Source organism: Oncorhynchus keta, chromosome 5, assembly GCF_023373465.1.
Source record: "Oncorhynchus keta strain PuntledgeMale-10-30-2019 chromosome 5, Oket_V2, whole genome shotgun sequence".
Taxonomy (NCBI): Eukaryota; Metazoa; Chordata; class Actinopteri; order Salmoniformes; family Salmonidae; genus Oncorhynchus; species Oncorhynchus keta.
In genome coordinates, this window is record NC_068425.1 from 27,191,053 (window position 1) to 27,211,519 (window position 20,467).

The 20,467-nt window shown below is 42.6% G+C and overlaps 1 long non-coding RNA gene across 4 annotated transcripts; it reads left to right on the top strand.

Annotated features, from left to right (window-relative positions):
• The first annotated feature begins 309 nt into the window (after positions 1-309).
• On the top strand, positions 310-1,599 carry LOC127930100 (uncharacterized). Of its 4 annotated transcripts, none has more exons than XR_008136759.1 (4): positions 310-538; positions 827-1,108; positions 1,298-1,344; positions 1,392-1,599. It is a non-coding gene; the product is annotated as an uncharacterized LOC127930100 (long non-coding RNA). The 4 variants fall into 4 exon arrangements; XR_008136760.1 differs by lacking the exon at positions 310-538 and having other exon boundaries at positions 763-967; positions 1,015-1,108; XR_008136758.1 differs by lacking the exon at positions 310-538 and having other exon boundaries at positions 763-1,108.
• Positions 1,600-20,467: the final 18,868 nt, after the last annotated feature.

A 20,467-nucleotide genomic window follows, 5' to 3' on the forward strand; every position in this document is an offset into this window, starting at 1 on the left:
CATGTGGTGGGATTACCTCCTTATTGATTCATTTGTCCCATTTTACGGTCGCCAACATGGACCGCAGGGTCTAAAAGACAATAAAGGATTGAAGGGTCTATAAAGAATGAATGAAAAATGTCAATGAGCACCATTCACAATATTAAAAACATATTCATTCAGTTAAATGGATTATGTTGATTTATGGCCATTCAATTCAAATTCCGCAATTCATTTTTATTGATCTATTGGTAAAACAATTTCATATTATGCAACAAAGAAACCACAAGATTCAACCATTCAGTGGTAATGTGTGTAGTTCTGATATGAATTCCATTACATTCTTTGCATTTGTCTCAGAAAGGTTCGACTTAAAATGTGCCAGTATATGGCAATGTGCATACATATTTGTGATCTATATAGAGAATCTATCTATTCGTTCCACCCTCTTCACCTGGTCTGCTCTTATGAACCTCTGTTTTCTGCTGCTCTGCCCTAACCCATCCTCCAAGGTAACAACCTGTGTTCTCTACTGCTCTGCCCTGACCCATCCTCCAAGGTAACAACCTGTGTTCTCTACTGCTCTGCCCTAACCCATCCTCCAAGGTAACAACCTGTGTTTTAACATTTAACATTTAAGTCATTTAGCAGACGCTCTTATCCAGAGCGACTTACAAATTGGTGCATTCACCTTATGACATCCAGTAGAACAGTCACTTTACAATAGTGCATCTAAATCTTAAAGGGGGGGGGGGTGAGAAGGATTACTTATCCTATCCTAGGTATTCCTTAAAGAGGTGGGGTTTCAGGTGTCTCTCTACTGCTCTGCCCTAACCCATCCTCCAAGGTAACAACCTGTGTTCTCTACTGCTCTGCCCTAACCCATCCTCCAAGGTAACAACCTGTGTTCTCTACTGCTCTGCCCTGACCCATCCTCCAAGGTAACAACCTGTGTTCTCTACTGCTCTGCCCTAACCCATCCTCCAAGGTAACAACCTGTGTTCTCTACTGTTCTGCCCTAACCCATCCTCCAAGGTAACAACCTGTGTTCTCTACTGCTCTGCCCTGACCCATCCTCCAAGGTAACAACCTGTGTTCTCTACTGCTCTGCCCTGACCCATCCTCCAAGGTAACAACTTGTGTTCTCTACTGCTCTGCCCTGACCCATCCTCCAAGGTAACAACTTGTGTTCTCTACTGCTCTGCCCTAACCCATCCTCCAAGGTAACAACTTGTGTTCTCTACTGCTCTGCCCTAACCCATCCTCCAAGGTAAACAACCTGTGTTCTCTACTGTTCTGCCCTAACCCATCCTCCAAGGTAACAACCTGTGTTCTCTACTGCTCTGCCCTGACCCATCCTCCAAGGTAACAACCTGTGTTCTCTACTGTTCTGCCCTAACCCATCCTCCAAGGTAACAACCTGTGTTCTCTACTGCTCTGCCCTAACCCATCCTCCAAGGTAACAACCTGTGTTCTCTACTGCTCTGCCCTGACCCATCCTCCAAGGTAACAACCTGTGTTCTCTACTGCTCTGCCCTGACCCATCCTCCACGGTAACAACCTGTGTTCTCTGCTGCTCTGCCCTGACCCATCCTCCATGGTAACAACCTGTGTTCTCTACTGCTCTGCCCTGACAGGTTACACCCTCTGCACGTCAAGCTGAGAGATGGATGGAGGAGGAGAAAGGATGGATGGGGAAGAAGAGAAGGGTGTGATGCTGTTGGAGAAGAAAGGGATGGAGAGAAGGATAAGAGAGAAGGAGGGATAGACGCCTTTTGCCCATTTGTGATAATAGAGAGGACTGAATATTCTATGAAAGATTTTTCATTAGTGCTCCTAACTTATTGGCGGTGGCTGTGCTTGTATGAAACACCTGTTGGACAAGAGCCTCTTGGCTCTACACAGTCTTATTTCCATCATAATGGCAGATGGAGGCTGCCTCATTATACCCATTAAAAGAGGCCCTACCGTGGGCAAACAGCCGAGTCCATGCTGGGTTAGAGTACATGAAAGTCCCATAATCACAGGGTCAATATTACTCATTCATCCACTAAGGGTTAAGGTTGGGATTTGGGGACCCCTCTAAGAAAGGTAGTCAGACACCAAGACTGGAGGCCGCTGTGTAATAGGGTGAGCTGGTGTAAATGCATCCGGGGAGGTGTAACACACAAATTTAGGAGCTGGATTTGGTGGGTACAAAACTGCACACATGATGACACTGTTAACAAAGGTGTGCTGATTGGTCTATACACTATTAATGGTGTGTTAGTCACCAGACAGAGTCCCAGGGGAGTGACGCAACAAACTGCTGAGACTGTCTCTCTCTTTAGTAATTACATGTAATTACTCAGTAACTAATAACTAATTTCACACAGACTATAGCCAGTATCAATTCACCAAAACTGATCTTATCAGCATCATCCTACTCATGTTAGCCTATCATCATCATACTCGTGTTAGCCTATCATCATCATCATACTCATGTTAGCCTATCATCATCATACTCATGTTAGCCTATCATCATCATACTCATGTTAGCCTATCATCATCATCATACTCATGTTAGCCTATCATCATCATACTCATGTTAGCCTATCATCATCAAATCAAATCAAATTTATTTATATAGCCCTTCGTACATCAGCTGATATCTCAAAGTGCTGTACAGAAACCCAGCCTAAAACCCCAAACAGCAAACAATGCAGGTGTAAAAGCACGGTGGCTAGGAAAAACTCCCTAGAAAGGCCAAAACCTAGGAAGAAACCTAGAGAGGAACCGGGCTATGTGGGGTGGCCAGTCCTCTTCTGGCTGTGCCGGGTAGAGATTATAACAGAACATGACCAAGATGTTCAAATGTTCATAAATGACCAGCATGGTCGAATAATAATAAGGCAGAACAGTTGAAACTGGAGCAGCAGCACAGTCAGGTGGACTGGGGACAGCAAGGAGCCATCATGTCAGGTAGTCATGGGGCACGGTCCTAGGGCTCAGGTCCTCCGAGAGAGAGAAAGAAAGAGAGAATTAGAGAGAGCATATGTGGGGTGGCCAGTCCTCTTCTGGCTGTGCCGGGTGGAGATTATAACAGAACGTGGCCAAGATGTTCAAATGTTCATAAATGACCAGCATGGTTGAATAATAGTAAGGCAGAACAGTTGAAACTGGAGCAGCAGCATGGCCAGGTGGACTGGGGACAGCAAGGAGTCATCATGTCAGGTAGTCCTGGGACATGGTCCTAGGGCTCAGGTCCTCCGAGAGAGAGAAAGAAAGAGAGAAGGAGAGAATTAGAGAACGCACACTTGGATTCACACAGGACACCGAATAGGACAGGAGAAGTACTCCAGATATAACAAACTGACCCTAGCCCCCCGACACATAAACTACTGCAGCATAAATACTGGAGGCTGAGACAGGAGGGGTCAGGAGACACTGTGGAGACATCATCATACTCGTGTTAGCCTATCATTATCATCATACTCGTGTTAGCCTATCATTATCATCATACTCATGTTAGCCTATCATCATCATCATCATACTCATGTTAGCCTATCATTATCATCATCATCATCATACTCGTGTTAGCCTATCATTATCATCATCATCATCATACTCGTGTTAGTCTATCATTATCATCATACTCATGTTAGCCTATCATTATCATCATACTCATGTTAGCCTATCATCATCATCATACTCATATTAGCCTATCAGCATCATCATACTCATGTTAGCCTATCAGCATCATCATACTCATGTTAGCCTATCAGCATTATCCTACTCATGTTAGCCTATCCGCATCCTCATACTCATGTTAGCCTATCAGCATCACCATACTCATGTTAGCCTATCAGCATCATCCCACTCATGTTAGCCTATCAGCATCATCCTACTCATGTTAGCCTATCAGCATCATCCCACTAATGTTAGCCTATCAGCATCACCATACTCATGTTAGCCTATCAGCATCATAATACTCATGTTAGCCTATCAGCATCAACCTACTCATGTTAGCCTATCAGCATCCGCTACAAGACCATGGTGCTTGCCTACGGAGCTGTGAGGGGAACGGCACCTCAGTACCTCCAGGCTCTGATCAGGCCCTACACCCAAACAAGGGCACTGCGTTCATCCACCTCTGGCCTGCTCGCCTCCCTACCACTGAGGAAGTACAGTTCCCGCTCAGCCCAGTCAAAACTGTTCGCTGCTCTGGCACCCCCAATGGTGGAACAAACTCCCTCACGACGCCAGGACAGCGGAGTCAATCACCACCTTCCGGAGACACCTGAAACCCCACCTCTTTAAGGAATACCTATGATAGGATAAGTAATCCTTCTCACCCCCTAAAAGATTTAGATGCACTATTGTAAAGTGGCTGTTCCACTGGATGTCATAAGGTGAATGCACCAATTTGTAAGTCGCTCTGGATAAGAGTGTCTGCTAAATGACTTAAATGTAAATGTAAATGTAATCATCATACTCATGTTAGCCTATCAGCATCAACCTACTCATATTAGCCTATCAGCATCATCCTACTCATGTTAGCCTATCAGCATCATCATACTCATGTTAGCCTATCAGCATCATCATACTCATGTTAGCCTATCAGCATCAACCTACTCATATTAGCCTATCAGCATCATCCTACTCATATTAGCCTATCAGCATCATCCTACTCATATTAGCCTATCATCATCATACTCATGTTAGCCTATCAGCATCATCATACTCATGTTAGCCTATCAGCATCCTACTCAGCTTAGCCTATCAGCATCATCATACTCATGTTAGCCTATCAGCATCATCATACTCATGTTAGCCTATCATCATCCTACCCATGTTAGCCTATCATCATCATACTCATGTTAGCCTATCATCATCATCATACTCATATTAGCCTATCATCATCCTACCCATGTTAGCCTATCATCATCATACTCATGTTAGCCTATCATCATCATCATCATACTCATATTAGCCTATCATCATCATACTCATGTTAGCCTATCATCATCATACTCATGTTAGCCTATCAGCATCATCATACTCATGTTAGCCTATCAGCATCATCATACTCATGTTAGCCTATCAGCATCCTACTCAGCTTAGCATATCAGCATCATCATACTCATGTTAGCCTATCAGCATCCTACTCATATTACCCTATCAGCATCATCATACTCATGTTAGCCTATCAGCATCATCATACTCATGTTAGCCTATCATCATCATACTCATGTTAGCCTATCATCATCATCATCATACTCATATTAGCCTATCAGCATCATCATACTCATGTTAGCCTATCATCATCATCATACTCATATTAGCCTATCAGCATCATCATACTCATGTTAGCCTATCATCATCATACTCATGTTAGCCTATCATCATCATCATACTCATATTAGCCTATCATCATCATACTCATGTTAGCCTATCATCATCATACTCATGTTAGCCTATCATCATCATCATACTCATATTAGCCTATCATCATCATACTCATGTTAGCCTATCATCATCATACTCATATTAGCCTATCATCATCCTACCCATGTTAGCCTATCATCATCATACTCATGTTAGCCTATCATCATCATACTCATATTAGCCTATCATCATCATCATACTCATGTTAGCCTATCATCATCCTACCCATGTTAGCCTATCATCATCATACTCATGTTAGCCTATCCTCATCATCCTACCCATGTTAGCCTATCATCATCATACTCATGTTAGCCTATCCTCATCATCCTACCCATGTTAGCCTATCATCATCATACTCATGTTAGCCTATCATCATCATACTCATGTTAGCCTATCATCATCATACTCATGTTAGCCTATCATCATCATCATACTCATATTAGCCTATCATCACCATACTCATATTAGCCTATCATCATCATCATACTCATATTAGCCTATCAGCATCATCATACTCATGTTAGCCTATCATCATCATACTCATGTTAGCCTATCATCATCATACTCATGTTAGCCTATCATCATCATCATACTCATATTAGCCTATCAGCATCATCATACTCATGTTAGCCTATCAGCATCATCCTACCCATGTTAGCCTATCAGCATCCTACTCATATTACCCTATCAGCTTCATCATACTCATGTTAGCCTATCAGCCTCTCCTACCCATGTTAGCCTATCATCATCATACTCATGTTAGCCTATCAGCATCATCATACTCATGTTAGCCTATCATCATCCTACCCATGTTAGCCTATCATCATCATACTCATGTTAGCCTATCAGCATCATCATACTCATGTTAGCCTAGCTTACCTTTCTGTCTCCTCCAAATCAAATGTATTTATATAACCCTTCGTACATCAGCTGATATCTCAAAGTGCTGTACAGAAACCCAGCCTAAAACCCCAAACAGCAAGCAATGCAGGTGTAGAAGCACGGTGGCTAGGGAAAACTCCCTAGAAAGGCCAAAACTTAGGAAGAAACCTAGAGAGGAACCAGGCTATGTGGGGTGGCCAGTCCTCTCCTGGCTGTGCTGGGTGGAGATTATAACAGAACATGGCCAAGATGTTGAAATGTTCATAAATGACCAGCATGGTCAAATAATAATAATCACAGGCAGAACAGTTGAAGCTGGAGGTGGACTGGGGACAGCAAGGAGCCATCATGTCAGGTAGTCCTGAGGCATGGTCCTAGGGCTCAGGTCCTCTGAGAGAGAGAGAGAGAGAGAGAGAGAGAGAGAGAGAGAGAGAAAGAGAAAGAGAGAATTAGAGAGAGCATACTTAAATTCACACAGGACACCGGATAGGACAGGAGAAGTACTCCAGATATAACAAACTGACCCTAGCCCCCCAACACATAAACTACTGCAGCATAAATACTGGAGGCTGAGACAGGAGGGGTCAGGAGACACTGTGGCCTGAGGAGGAGGGTCCTCCCTGCTGTCACTCATGGTCGACCAATCAGAGTCTGATCAGAATGTGCAGTACCTGTAAACAAAACATGATGTCAGATATTTGGTTATTTCAAATCTCATTGCCAGACACTTCTGCCCAAAGTTGTTCAAAACATGACTTTCTCTGGAAAACAAATGACAATCTCTCTCTCTCTGACTCTTTCTGATAATTTATGAGTCCTTCATAGACAGCATACTGTAAATGTTTTGCATTGTAAATGGCCCCTATAGACCACTATATAAAGGTAAACCTATTAAGCCTCATGCTAGTGTAACCCCAGTCTGTCTACTTGATGTGTAATTTAACACACCTCACCATGTAAGACTATATCAGGTAGTTCACCTTTGTCAAACACACCATGAATACGTTATATTAGGATATCTTCATTATGTGTCTGTTCTTGTCAGCTGTATGCACCGAATACAATGACGTGAAATTCTCATGTCTGTAAAATATCATTACATTACCATGTCGAGGTGAGGGAAAAGGTTAAGGAAAATTGGAAAATGACTTCCTCCTTCTCACTGTTTCCAATGGTAACACGAACAACCAATCATAGAGCCTTCTGAAGTGAACATCGTCCTTTTGTCTCTGTGCTGCATGTTGCGGGTCACAGCCAATGATTTATATATACATTGGTTGCAGCAAGTGAGTTGAACCTAATATTTTAACAATCACATGTATGCTATTATATAGCCGATATACTTTACAATCTCTATACATGCCTGGCCTGTCAACTCTGGATTAAAGCATCTGTTTAATGTTTAGAGGAAGAATCCACAGGCTGGAACAGCCACTGCATCTAGCCAGCCCAGTGAACTACTTCATGTGTGCCATAAAGGTCCAGACCTCTTGTCACAGACTAGAGAGCCTTCACTTCTGTTCATGCATGATGACATGAATGAATGGAAACAAAAAGCAAAACGGTTTATAACCATGTAACTACATACAGTGCCTTCAGAAAGCATTAACACGCCTTGACTTATTACACATCTTGTTTTGTTACAGCCTGGATTCAAAATGGATTAAATCGTTTTTTTTCTAACCCATCTACACACAATACCCCATAATGACAAAGTGAAAACATGTTTTTTGAAATTTTAGCAAATATTTTGAAAATAAAATACAGAAATATCTCATTTACATAAGTATTCACCCCCCTTTGGAATAAAACTCCAAATGGAGCTCCAATTTCCTTTGATCATCCTTGAGATGTCACTACAACTTGATTGGAGTCCACCTGTGGCCAATTCAATTGTTTGGACATGATTTAGTAAGAAACACACCTTCTATTTAAGGTCCCACAGTTGACAGTGCATGTCAGAGAAGAAACTATACCAAGTCCAGGGAACTATCCATAGATCTACGAAATAGATTTGTGATGAGGCATATATCTGGGGAAGGGTAACAACTATTTATAGAGTGTTGAAAGTTCCCAAGACCACAGTGGTCTCTGTCATTGGGAAATGGAACTACCCTGAGTCTGCTTAGAGCTGGCCATCTGACCACACTGAGCAACTGGGCAAGAAGGAACTTGGTCAGGGAGGTGACCAAGAACCCAATGTGTACTCTGACAGAAATACAGAGTTCCTCGGCTGATATTTGAGAAACTGCCAGAACAGTCTCTACAGCACAACACCAATCTGGGCGTTATGGGAGAGTGGCCAGACAGAAGCCACTCCTGAGAAATAGGCACATGACGCATACCTGGAGCTTGCAAAAAGGCACGTGAAATACTCAGAGAATAAGGCATAACATTATGTGGTCTGATGAGACAATAGTTTTACACTTTGGCCTGAATGCAAAGTCTGGAGAAAACCAGGCACAGCTCATCATCCGTCAAAAATCATCCCTACCATAAAACATGGTGGTGGCAGCATTATGCTGTGGGGATGGTTTTCAGCAGCAGGGACTGGGATACTGATAAGGATAAAAGGAGGATAAAGGGAACAATGAATGAAGTCAAATACAGGCATATCCTTGATGAGAACCTGCTTCAGAGTGCAAATGACCTTAGACCTGGGAGAAGATTTATGTCCCAACAGGCGAATGACCCCAAGTATACAGCCAAAATAATGCTGAAAAGGCTTCAGAACAGGAATGTGAAAGTCTTTAAATGGCCCAGCCAAAGCCCAGACTTAAATCTCATTGAAAATCTGTAGAAAAACTTGAAGATTGCTGTTCACCGCTGCTCCTCATCTAACTTAATGGAGCTTGAGAAAATATGCAAGGAAGAATGGGGAAAAATGCCCAAATCCAAATGTTCAAAGCTGATATAGACATACCTAAGACAACACAAAGCTGATATAGACATACCTAAGACAACTAAAAGCTGATATAGACATACCTAAGACAACACAAAGCTGATATAGACATACCTAAGACAACTCAAAGCTGATATAGACATACCTAAGACAACACAAAGCTGATATAGACATACCTAAGACAACACAAAGCTGATATAGACATACCTAAGACAACTCAAAGCTGATATAGACATACCTAAGACAACACAAAGCTGATATAGACATACCTAAGACAACACAAAGCTGATATAGACATACCTAAGACAACACAAAGCTGATATAGACATACCTAAGACAACACAAAGCTGATATAGACATACCTAAGACAACACAAAGCTGATATAGACATACCTAAGACAACTAAAAGCTGATATAGACATACCTAAGACAACACAAAGCTGATATAGACATACCTAAGACAACACAAAGCTGATATAGACATACCCAAGACAACTCAAAGCTGATATAGACATACCTAAGACAACACAAAGCTGATATAGACATACCTAAGACAACACAAAGCTGATATAGACATATCTAAGACAACTCAAAGCTGATATAGACATACCTAAGACAACACAAAGCTGATATAGACATACCTAAGACAACTCAAAGCTGATATAGACATATCTAAGACAACTCAAAGCTGATATAGACATACCCAAGACAACACAAAGCTGATATAGACATACCTAAGACAACACAAAGCTGATATAGACATACCTAAGACAACACAAAGCTGATATAGACGTACTTAAGACAACTCAAATCTGATCTAGACATACCTAAGACAACTCAAAGCTGATATAGACATACCTAAGACAACACAAATCTGATATAGACATACCTAAGACAACACAAAGCTGATATAGACCTACCTAAGACAACTCAAAGCTGTACTTTCTGCCAAAGGTGCTTCTACTAAGTATTGACTCGGGCATGTGAATACTTAGGGAAATTAGATATTTCTGTATTTCCTTTTCGATAAATTTGCAAAAATTAATAAAAACATGTTTTCATCTTGTCTTTAATGGGTATTGTGTGTAGATGGGTGAATTCAGGCGATTACGCAACAAAATGTGGAATAAGTCAAGGATAATGAATACTTCTGAAGTCACTGTATATGTGGTGGTGGCCTAGCATGTATCAACAACAGAGGTGTGGTGGACTTTGAATCGATATCTCTTCACTCAGAATAACAGAAAGGGTTTTCATAATAGACCATTTAACTGTAGGCTAAAAACGTACATTTGGTATGAGAGTCACATCCCAGTCTCAGACTCACAGCATCCATACAGTATGTATTGTTTTCCTCCCAGACAACCCCCCCAGCACACTGGTGGGCTATGAGATGAGCTATGACTTTGCTCTCCTGGCTCTGTGATGCAGGTCCCCTGTGCGTGTGCAGACTGGGGATGACCAAAGCACTTTACATAATCTCAGTTTCTCTCTTTCTCACACAGATATACATTCTCTATTTCTCACACTCAGATATACATTCTCTCTTTCTCACACTCAGATATACATTCTCTCTTTCTCACACTCAGATATACATTCTCTCTTTCTCACACTCAGATATACATTCTCTCTTTCTCACACTTAGATATACATTCTCTCTTTCTCACACTCAGATACACATTCTCTCTTTCTCACACTCAGATATACATTCTCTCTTTCTCACACTCAGATATACATTCTCTCTTTCTCACACTCAGATATACATTCTCTCTTTCTCACACTCAGATATACATTCTCTCTTTCTCACACTCAGATATACATTCTCTCTTTCTCACACTCAGATATACATTCTCTCTTTCTCACACTCAGATATACATTCTCTCTTTCTCACACTCAGATATACATCAGATATACATTCTCTCTTTCTCACACTCAGATATACATTCTCTCTTTCTCACACTCAGATATACATTCTCTCTTTCTCACACTCAGATATACATTCTCTCTTTCTCACACTCAGATATACATTCTCTCTTTCTCACACTCAGATATACATTCTCTCTTTCTCACACTCAGATATACATTCTCTCTTTCTCACACTCAGATATACATCACACTCAGATATACATTCTCTCTTTCTCACACTCAGATATACATTCTCTCTTTCTCACACTCAGATATACATTCTCTCTTTCTCACACTCAGATATACATTCTCTCTTTCTCACACTCAGATATACATTCTCTCTTTCTCACACTCAGATATACATTCTCTCTTTCTCACACTCAGATATACATTCTCTCTTTCTCACACTCAGATATACATTCTCTCTTTCTCACACTCAGATATACATTCTCTCTTTCTCACACTCAGATATACATTCTCTCTTTCTCACACTCAGATATACATTCTCTCTTTCTCACACTCAGATATACATTCTCTCTTTCTCACACTCAGATATACATTCTCTCTTTCTCACACTCAGATATACATTCTCTCTTTCTCACACTCAGATATACATTCTCTCTTTCTCACACTCAGATATACTCTCTTTCTCACACTCAGATATACATTCTCTCTTTCTCACACTCAGATATACATTCTCTCTTTCTCACACTCAGATATACATTCTCTCTTTCTCACACTCAGATATACATTCTCTCTTTCTCACACTCAGATATACATTCTCTCTTTCACACTCAGATATACATTCTCTCTTTCTCACACTCAGATATACATTCTCTCTTTCTCACACTCAGATATACATTCTCTCTTTCTCACACTCAGATATACATCTCTCTTTCTCACACTCAGATATACATTCTCTCTTTCTCACACTCAGATATACATTCTCTCTTTCTCACACTCAGATATACATTCTCTCTTTCTCACACTCAGATATACATTCTCTCTTTCTCACACTCAGATATACATTCTCTCTTTCTCACACTCAGATATACATTCTCTCTTTCTCACACTCAGATATACATTCTCTCTTTCTCACACTCAGATATACATTCTCTCTTTCTCACACTCAGATATACATTCTCTCTTTCTCACACTCAGATATACACTCTCTCTTTCTCACACTCAGATATACATTCTTTCTTTCTCACACTCAGATATACACTCTCTCTTTCTCACACTCAGATATACATTCTCTCTTTCTCACACTCAGATATACATTCTCTCTCTTTCCCATTTCTGCTGCCATTGTTTTTCCTTTTTGGAGTATTTTCTTTTTTGCTGCCATAGTGAACACTCTTAGACTGATTTTGGAACGCTGTATTACTGTCACTTGTGAGTACACTGTATCTGTGTACTCTGTGTGTTTGTGACAACAGGTCACAAGAGTTTCACCCCCTCAATGTTGGGTGGCAGTTGGAGATCAGTAGATTGAATTGACAAGCCTTCCGATTCCAAATTAGAAGCCATTGAACTGGTTCCTAAGGGGATCACTGGAACAACAGGTATAGTCCCAGGCCGTCAATCGTCATCTCAGTCGGGTATGAATGGCTTGTGTTTCAGCTTAAGGGAGATGGTGGCAGCTTTGATGGTGTGTGTTGTTTAGGAGTGTTTACATGGATGTTGGCTGTGGGGTTGTCCTCTCCTGCTCTTAGTGGAGAGCACACACATACTGTAGGCCTACATTTATTTAAAAAACACAGTTACAGGATACCACTACCAGTCATGCAATGCTCAACATGCACACATATTTACAGAATTATCAAGCACTCCGTTATTATTGTATTAACAAAGGACGCCTTTAAAAGACTAGGACATGTAGAAGTAGCCAAATCAGCTGATCCTGGCTTTGACTCGTTTGCCCTCTCCTTGTGCTCTTGGTACTGTGACTGACCTCCCAGCTGAAGATCATAAAACTGCAGGAAAGAGAGAGAGAGGAAGGAAGGGAAGGCTGGTTGGAGTGAGAAAGAGAGAGACAGACAGGGAGAGAGAGAGAGAGAGAGAGAGAGAGAGAGAGGCAGAGAGCGATAGGGAGAATGGGAAGGGAGCAAAAGAGACATAGGTATGGGGGAGACAGAGAGATAGAGTGGGAGCGGGTGAGAAGGACAGAGAGAGTTGTGTGGAAGGGATGGAGTGAGGCAGAAGAGTGACAGATGCTGTGAGTGAGGGAGATGTGAAAGTGAGGCGTGGAAAAAGGGTAACAAGACTGAGATATCATAAGGTGAAGAGGATATGAGGAGTTGTGAGAGAGCGAGGGAGAGAGAGAGAGAGAAAGGAGATGGTAGAGAGATTGAAGGCGTTATTAGAGAAAGAGAGGAAGGAAGGCTGTGGGTTGGTGTAGAGGAGTAGGGTGAGGTGTGGCCTCATATCGCTGGTTTATGAGCATGTGTTCACTGTGATTTACACCCGACTGACTGCAGAGGGACAGGAGTAGGCCTGTGCATGGGAGAGAGAAAAGGAAGATAGAGAGAGGGGGGGGAAAGAGAGAGGCCCTAGACTCCACAGACCCACGCCTTAAAGCTAATGAAAAAGCAGCTTTCAACCAGCCAGTCCCTGTCTCTGTCACTAACCATAATGATAAAGCTTTGGAGCACCTTAAATTCAATTTTTGCCAAAAAGGCAAACTCAGCTCCATCATTCATAGAATCAGATGGCTCATTCATCACAGAAATCCCTGATATTACCAACTACCTTAATGATTTTTCATTGGCAAAATTTGCTAACTTGACATGAAATGTGAGCAACAAATGCCAACGCTACACATCCAAGTATAACTGAGCAAATTATGGAAGACAAGCATTGTAATTTTGAATTCACTCGAAAAGGGAGTGTGGAAGAGGTAAAACAATTTTAGTTGTCCATCAACAATGAAAAGCCACCTGGGTCTGACGACTTGGATGGAAAATTACTGAGGATAATTGCGGACGATATTGCCACTTCTATTTGCCATATCTTCAATCTAAGCCTACAAGAAAGCATATGCCCTCAGGCCTAAAAGGAAACAAAAGTCATTCCGCTATCCATGAATAGTAAAGCCCCCTTTACTGGCTCAAATAGCCGACCAATCAGTCTGTTACCAACCCTTAGTAAACTTTGTGAAAAAATTGTTTGATCAGATGCAATGCTATTTTACAGTAAACAACAGACTTTCAGCACGCTTATAGGGAAGGACATTCAACACGCACAGCACTTACACAAATGACTGATGATTAGCGGAGAGAAATTGATGATAATGTTTGTTAGTATTCAGTGTGGCTTTTGACATTATCGATCATAGTCTGCTACAGTATATGGTTGACAAAGAGTTACCTGTCTAACAGAACACAGAGGGTGTTCTTTAATGGAAGCCTCTCCAGCATAATCCAGGTAGAATCAGGAATTCCCCAGGGCAGCTGTGTAGGTCCCTTACTTTTTTCATCTTTACTAATGACATGGCAGTGTGTCTATGTATGTGGTGGATGACTCAACACTTCACATGTCAGCTACTAGATCCAGTAAAATTACTTAAACACTTAACAAAGATCTGCAGTCAGTTTCAGAATGGTTGGCAAGAAATAAGTTAGTCCTAAATATTTCAAAATCTAAAAGCATTGTGTTTGGGTCAAATAATTAATTAAACCCTAAACCTCAACTCACCTCAATCTTGTAATGAATAATGTGGAAATTGAGCAAGTTGAGGTTACAACTTCTTGGAGTAACCCTGGATTGTAAACTGTCATGGTCAAAACATGTTAATGCAAGAGTAGCTAAGATGGGGAGAAGTCTCTCCATAATAAAGCGCTGCTCTGCCTTCTTAACAACATTGTCAACAAGGTGTGACAGGTTAAAGGACATATTCATAGCCTGTTATACATTGAAAAGTATTAGTAAGTTCAAAGTATGTGAGGATCTTAAAACATCTAAGGTTAAAAAGATGCATTCAGTATTAGTTGATAGAGATTGATAACATTCATATAATTGTGTTAAAGTTCAAATCTGTCAAAGGGTACGAATTGTGGGAGTAATGTGTAAACGTTATATTGATTACTTTATTTTGTGGTGCCTAAAAGTGTTAATCTGTGATCTACGAAATGCTCTTAAGCTAATGAGCCGGAGATCGATTGCTCTGGTCTCCACGCATATTCCTGGGGAAATTCGCGGTCTTTTCTCATTGAACTAAATGTTGACTTGAGAATACAACACCGTATCACTCTCGTGATTATTTCTCCCCTGTTTTCAGGGGCGTAACAAAGGCAGGTCCTACAGGCCCTAGTTTTGTCACACCTAGACTACTGTCCAGTCGTGTAGTCAGGTGCCACAAAGAGGGACTAAGGAACATTGGCTCAGAACGCCAGCACGGCTGGCTCTTAAATGTATACGGAGAGCTAACATTGATAACATGCATGTAAGTCTCTCATGACTTGAAGTGGAGGAGAGATTGACTTCATCACTACTTGTTTTTGTAAGAAGTGTTGACATGCTGAATGCAAACGGGCGTCTGTTTAAACTACTAGCACACAGCGCGGACATCCAGGCTTACCCCACAAGACATGCCACCAGCAGTTTCTTCACAATCCCCAAGTCAAGAATAGACTATGGGAGGCGCACAGTACTACATAGAGCCATGGCTACATGGAACTCTATTCCACATCAGGTAACTGATGCAAGCAGTAGAATCAGATTTAAAAAACAGATAAAAATACACCTTATTGAACAGCAGGGACTGTAAAGAGACACACACACAGGCACAGACCTGCTGTTTTCACATTAGCTAGCATGTCTGCTTATCAGTGGAGTCTGGGGCCTCTTTCTCTCAATCCAATCCTTTGCATGACATTTCTCTCTCTCTGTCTCTCTCTGTCTCTCTCGCTCTCTCAATCCAATCCTTGGCATAACATTTCTCTCTCTCTCTCTTGGGGCTGTACAGATCCAATCCAAGTCAGTTATAGTGTTATGTATGATCACTGCAGCTCCACTAATTGCTCCTGAGCCACCGTGGCAGAAGATGCTTCAGATAATGAACAGGGGTCATAGGTCATGGGGGGTCAAAGAGGACTAGACTGTGTGTGGAGGCAGTCAGCTTTGCAGGAAATGCTGTGTTTGCCAATAGTCCGAAGTTGCTCTCTCTCCTTTTGCATGCATTGACCTTGTAAGGAGAAGGTCCGTTGTGTGGGCTTAAACCATAATGTTTTCAGATGTCTTCTCCTTTTAGATCAGTTCAGATTAAGGAGAAGGTCCGTTGTGTGGGCTTAAACCATAATGTTTTCAGATGTCTTCTCCTTTTAGATCAGTTCAGATTAAGGAGAAGGTCCGTTGTGTGGGCTTAAACCATAATGTTTTCAGATGTCTTCTCCTTTTAGATCAGTTCAGATTAAGGAGAAGGTCCGTTGTGTGGGCTTAAACCATAATGTTTTCAGATGTCTTCTCCTTTTAGATCAGTTCTGATTAAGGAGAGGGAACAAGGAGAAATCTCGCGTCTTGTGACGGCCGGCCGCCCAACAACCTGCCCGCTTGACCCTATCCCCTCCTCTCTTCTCCAGACCATTTCCGGAGACCTTCTCCCTTACCTCACCTCGCTCATCAACTCATCCCTGACCGCTGGCTACGTCCCTCCCGTCTTCAAGAGAGCGAGAGTTGCACCCCTTCTGAAAAAACCTACACTCATCCCTCCGATGTCAACAACTACAGACCAGTATCCCTTCTCTCTTTTCTCTCCAAAACTCTTGAGCGTGCCGTCCTTGGCCAGCTCTACCGCTATCTCTCTCAGAATGACCTTCTTGATCCAAATCAGTCAGGTTTCAAGACTAGTCATTCAACTGAGACTGCTCTTCTCTGTATCACGGAGGCGCTCCGCACTGCTAAAGCTAACTCTCTCTCCTCTGCTCTCATCCTTCTAGACCTATCGGCTGCCTTCGATACTGTGAACCATCAGATCCTCCTCTCCACCCTCTCCGAGTTGGGCATCTCCGGCGCGGCCCACGCTTGATTGCGTCCTACCTGACAGGTCGCTCCTACCAGGTGGCGTGGCGAGAATCTGTCTCCTCACCACGCGCTCTCACCACTGGTGTCCCCCAGGGCTCTGTTCTAGGCCCTCTCTTATTCTCGCTATACACCAAGTCACTTGGCTCTGTCATAACCTCACATGGTCTCTCCTATCATTGCTATGCAGACGACACACAATTAATCTTCTCCTTTCCCCTTCTGATGACCAGGTGGCGAATCGCATCTCTGCATGTCTGGCAGACATATCAGTGTGGATGACGGATCACCACCTCAAGCTGAACCTCAGCAAGACGGAGCTCCTCTTCCTCCCGGGAAGGACTGCCCGTTCCATGATCTCGCCATCACGGTTGACAACTCCATTGTGTCCTCCTCCCAGAGCGCTAAGAACCTTGGCGTGATCCTGGACAACACCCTGACGTTCTCAACTAACATCAAGGCGGTGTCCCGTTCCTGTAGGTTCATGCTCTACAACATCCGCAGAGTACGACCCTGCCTCACACAGGAAGCGGCGCAGGTCCTAATCCAGGCACTTGTCATCTCCCGTCTTGATTACTGCAACTCGCTGTTGGCTGGGCTCCCTGCCTGTGCCATTAAACCCCTACAACTCATCCAGAACACCGCAGCCCGTCTGGTGTTCAACCTTCCCAAGTTCTCTCACGTCACCCCGCTCCTCCGCTCTCTCCACTGGCTTCCAGTTGAAGCTCGCATCCGCTACAAGACCATGGTGCTCGCCACGGAGCTGTGAGGGGAACGGCACCTCAGTACCTCCAGGCTCTGATCAGGCCCTACACCCAAACAAGGGCACTGCGTTCATCCACCTCTGGCCTGCTCGCCTCCCTACCACTGAGGAAGTACAGTTCCCGCTCAGCCCAGTCAAAACTGTTCGCTGCTCTGGCCCCCAATGGTGGAACAAACTCCTCACGACGCCAGGACAGCGGAGTCAATCACCACCTTCCGGAGACACCTGAAACCCCACCTCTTCAAGGAATACCTAGGATAGGGTAAGTAAGGGTAAGTAATCCTTCTCCCCCCTTCTCCCCCCAACAAGATTTAGATGCAAGTGGCTGTTCCACTGGTTGTCATAAGGTGTATGCACCAATTTGTAAGTCGCTCTGGATAAGAGCGTCTGCTAAATGACTTAAATGTAAATGTAAATGTAAGGAAGCCACTTCAGACTATTCTATTGAGATACGCCCTGGACCAGGTTACTTCATTCACTGAAGCCTCCTCAGGCGCCGCCCCTCATTATTTTGCTTATGGTTTGAAAGAGAAGCTCATATAGAACCCAAAGCCCCCTCAAGTGTGTCTCTGATTGGTGGGGCTGTTTGCCTCTGTTGTTTCATTGGCTTGGAGAGGCTTCTATGTAGTAACCGAAGCAGATGACAGCTATTTTAAGGGACATTACCACAGTTACATCAACCTACCCTGGGACCTGAAGTACTGTCACCCCCACCACTAACCACCACAGCTCAGGGTTTTGTGGTAGAGCTTTTGACAGGTGCTGCCTCAGAGATGACAGCCATTTACCTGTACTAGTGCACTACATTTGACATCCTATTCAGGGCCATAAGCAGGGTTTAGTTTAGGAACCACTGTTAGTTTGGGAACCACTGTACCAACCTCTCTTACTGCTTCCTTCCTCTCTCTGTGTCTCCTGTGCTTCCTCCTGCATGCATTGCAGCCTGGCTCAGCCTCACCACTCAGCACCACATCATTGTCTGTCTCAGTATCCTACTCTTTGTAAAGTAAGGTTATTATGAGAACCTAGTAGAGTATTTTTTGCTCCTGCTGAGGTAGACTCCATTTAACGTTAGCTTCATACTTCATTCTTCTAGCTGGCTAAGTAATACTAGCCAGAGCCCTTCAATGTTACTGCAATAGAAGTCTCTGCCGGCAGCCACCTGACTGACATATCTATAAACTACTATTTGTTCAGTCAATCTCCAAGAGTCGGTTTTTGTTTGTTTGGGGGATGTCTGTAGTACGTCGGGAGACGTTTTTAAAAATTGCCTTTTGACCGGCATCTCACATCCACAGTGTCTATATTCACCTACTTGAGCTGACTGCGAGCTAGGGTAGTTTGTTTTATGTCTCAGGACCTTGGCCTGTGCTGTGAGAGGGCGGAACTGGCCGTTTGAAAGAGTGGTGAACGCGCTGTTATAAAGGAGAATCCAGGAGGCAAATCCGGGGAATGCAGGTGAACATAGCGAACAAATCACTGTTCATTACTCCACTTGTTCGCAAAGAGGCAGGCCCGATTAGAACTCAGATCAAGAATATAAGCGTTCTGAGCTTTCATCAACACTGGGACCAATATTCAGCTGTTGACCCGTAATTTATTTTCTTTATTGTGTAAAATATACACTACTGTAACGACGTTCGTCTGTAGAAGGAGAGTCGGACCAAAATGCGGCGTGGTGGTTACTCATGTTCTTTAATGAAAAAATGAACGATACATGAAATAACTAAATCTACAAAACAACAAACGGAACGTGAAAACCTATACAGCCTATCTTGTGAAAACAAATACAGAGACAGGAACAATCACCCACAAAACACACAGTGAAACCTAGGCTACCTAAATATGGTTTCCAATCAGAGACAACGAGAATCACCTGACTCTGATTGAGAACCGCCTCAGGCAGCCAACCTATGCTAGACACCCCTACTCAGCCGCCATCCCAATGCCTACTAAAACCCCAATACGAAAACACAACAAAAATAAACCCATGTCACACCCTGGCCTGACCAAATAAATAACGAAAACACAAAATACTAAGACCACTACCGTGACAACTACCGTTCAGAAGTTTGGGTTTACTTAGAAATGTCCTTGTTTTTTAAAGAAAAGCACATTTTTTGTCCATTAAAACAACATCAAATTGATCAGAAATACAGTGTAGACATTGTTAATGTTGTAAATGACTATTGTAGCTGGAAAAGGCCGATTTTTAAAGGAATATCTACATAGATGTACAGAGGCCCATTATCAGCCATCAGTGTTCCAATGGCACGTTGTGTTAGCTAATCCAAGTTTATCATTTTAAAAGGCTAATTGATCATTAGAAAACCCTTTTGCAATTATGTTAGCACAGCTAAAAACTGTTGTTCTGATTAAAGAAGCAATAAAACTGGCCTTCTTTAGACTAGTTGAGTATCTGGAGCATCAGAGGGTTCAATTACAGGCTCAAAATGGCCAGAAACAAAGATCTTTCTTCTGAAACTCGTCAGTCTATTCATTGACTCTGTATTGGTACCCCCCTGTATATAGTCTCTCTTTTGTTAATTTACTGCTGCTCTTTAATTACTTGTTACTTTTATCTCTTATTC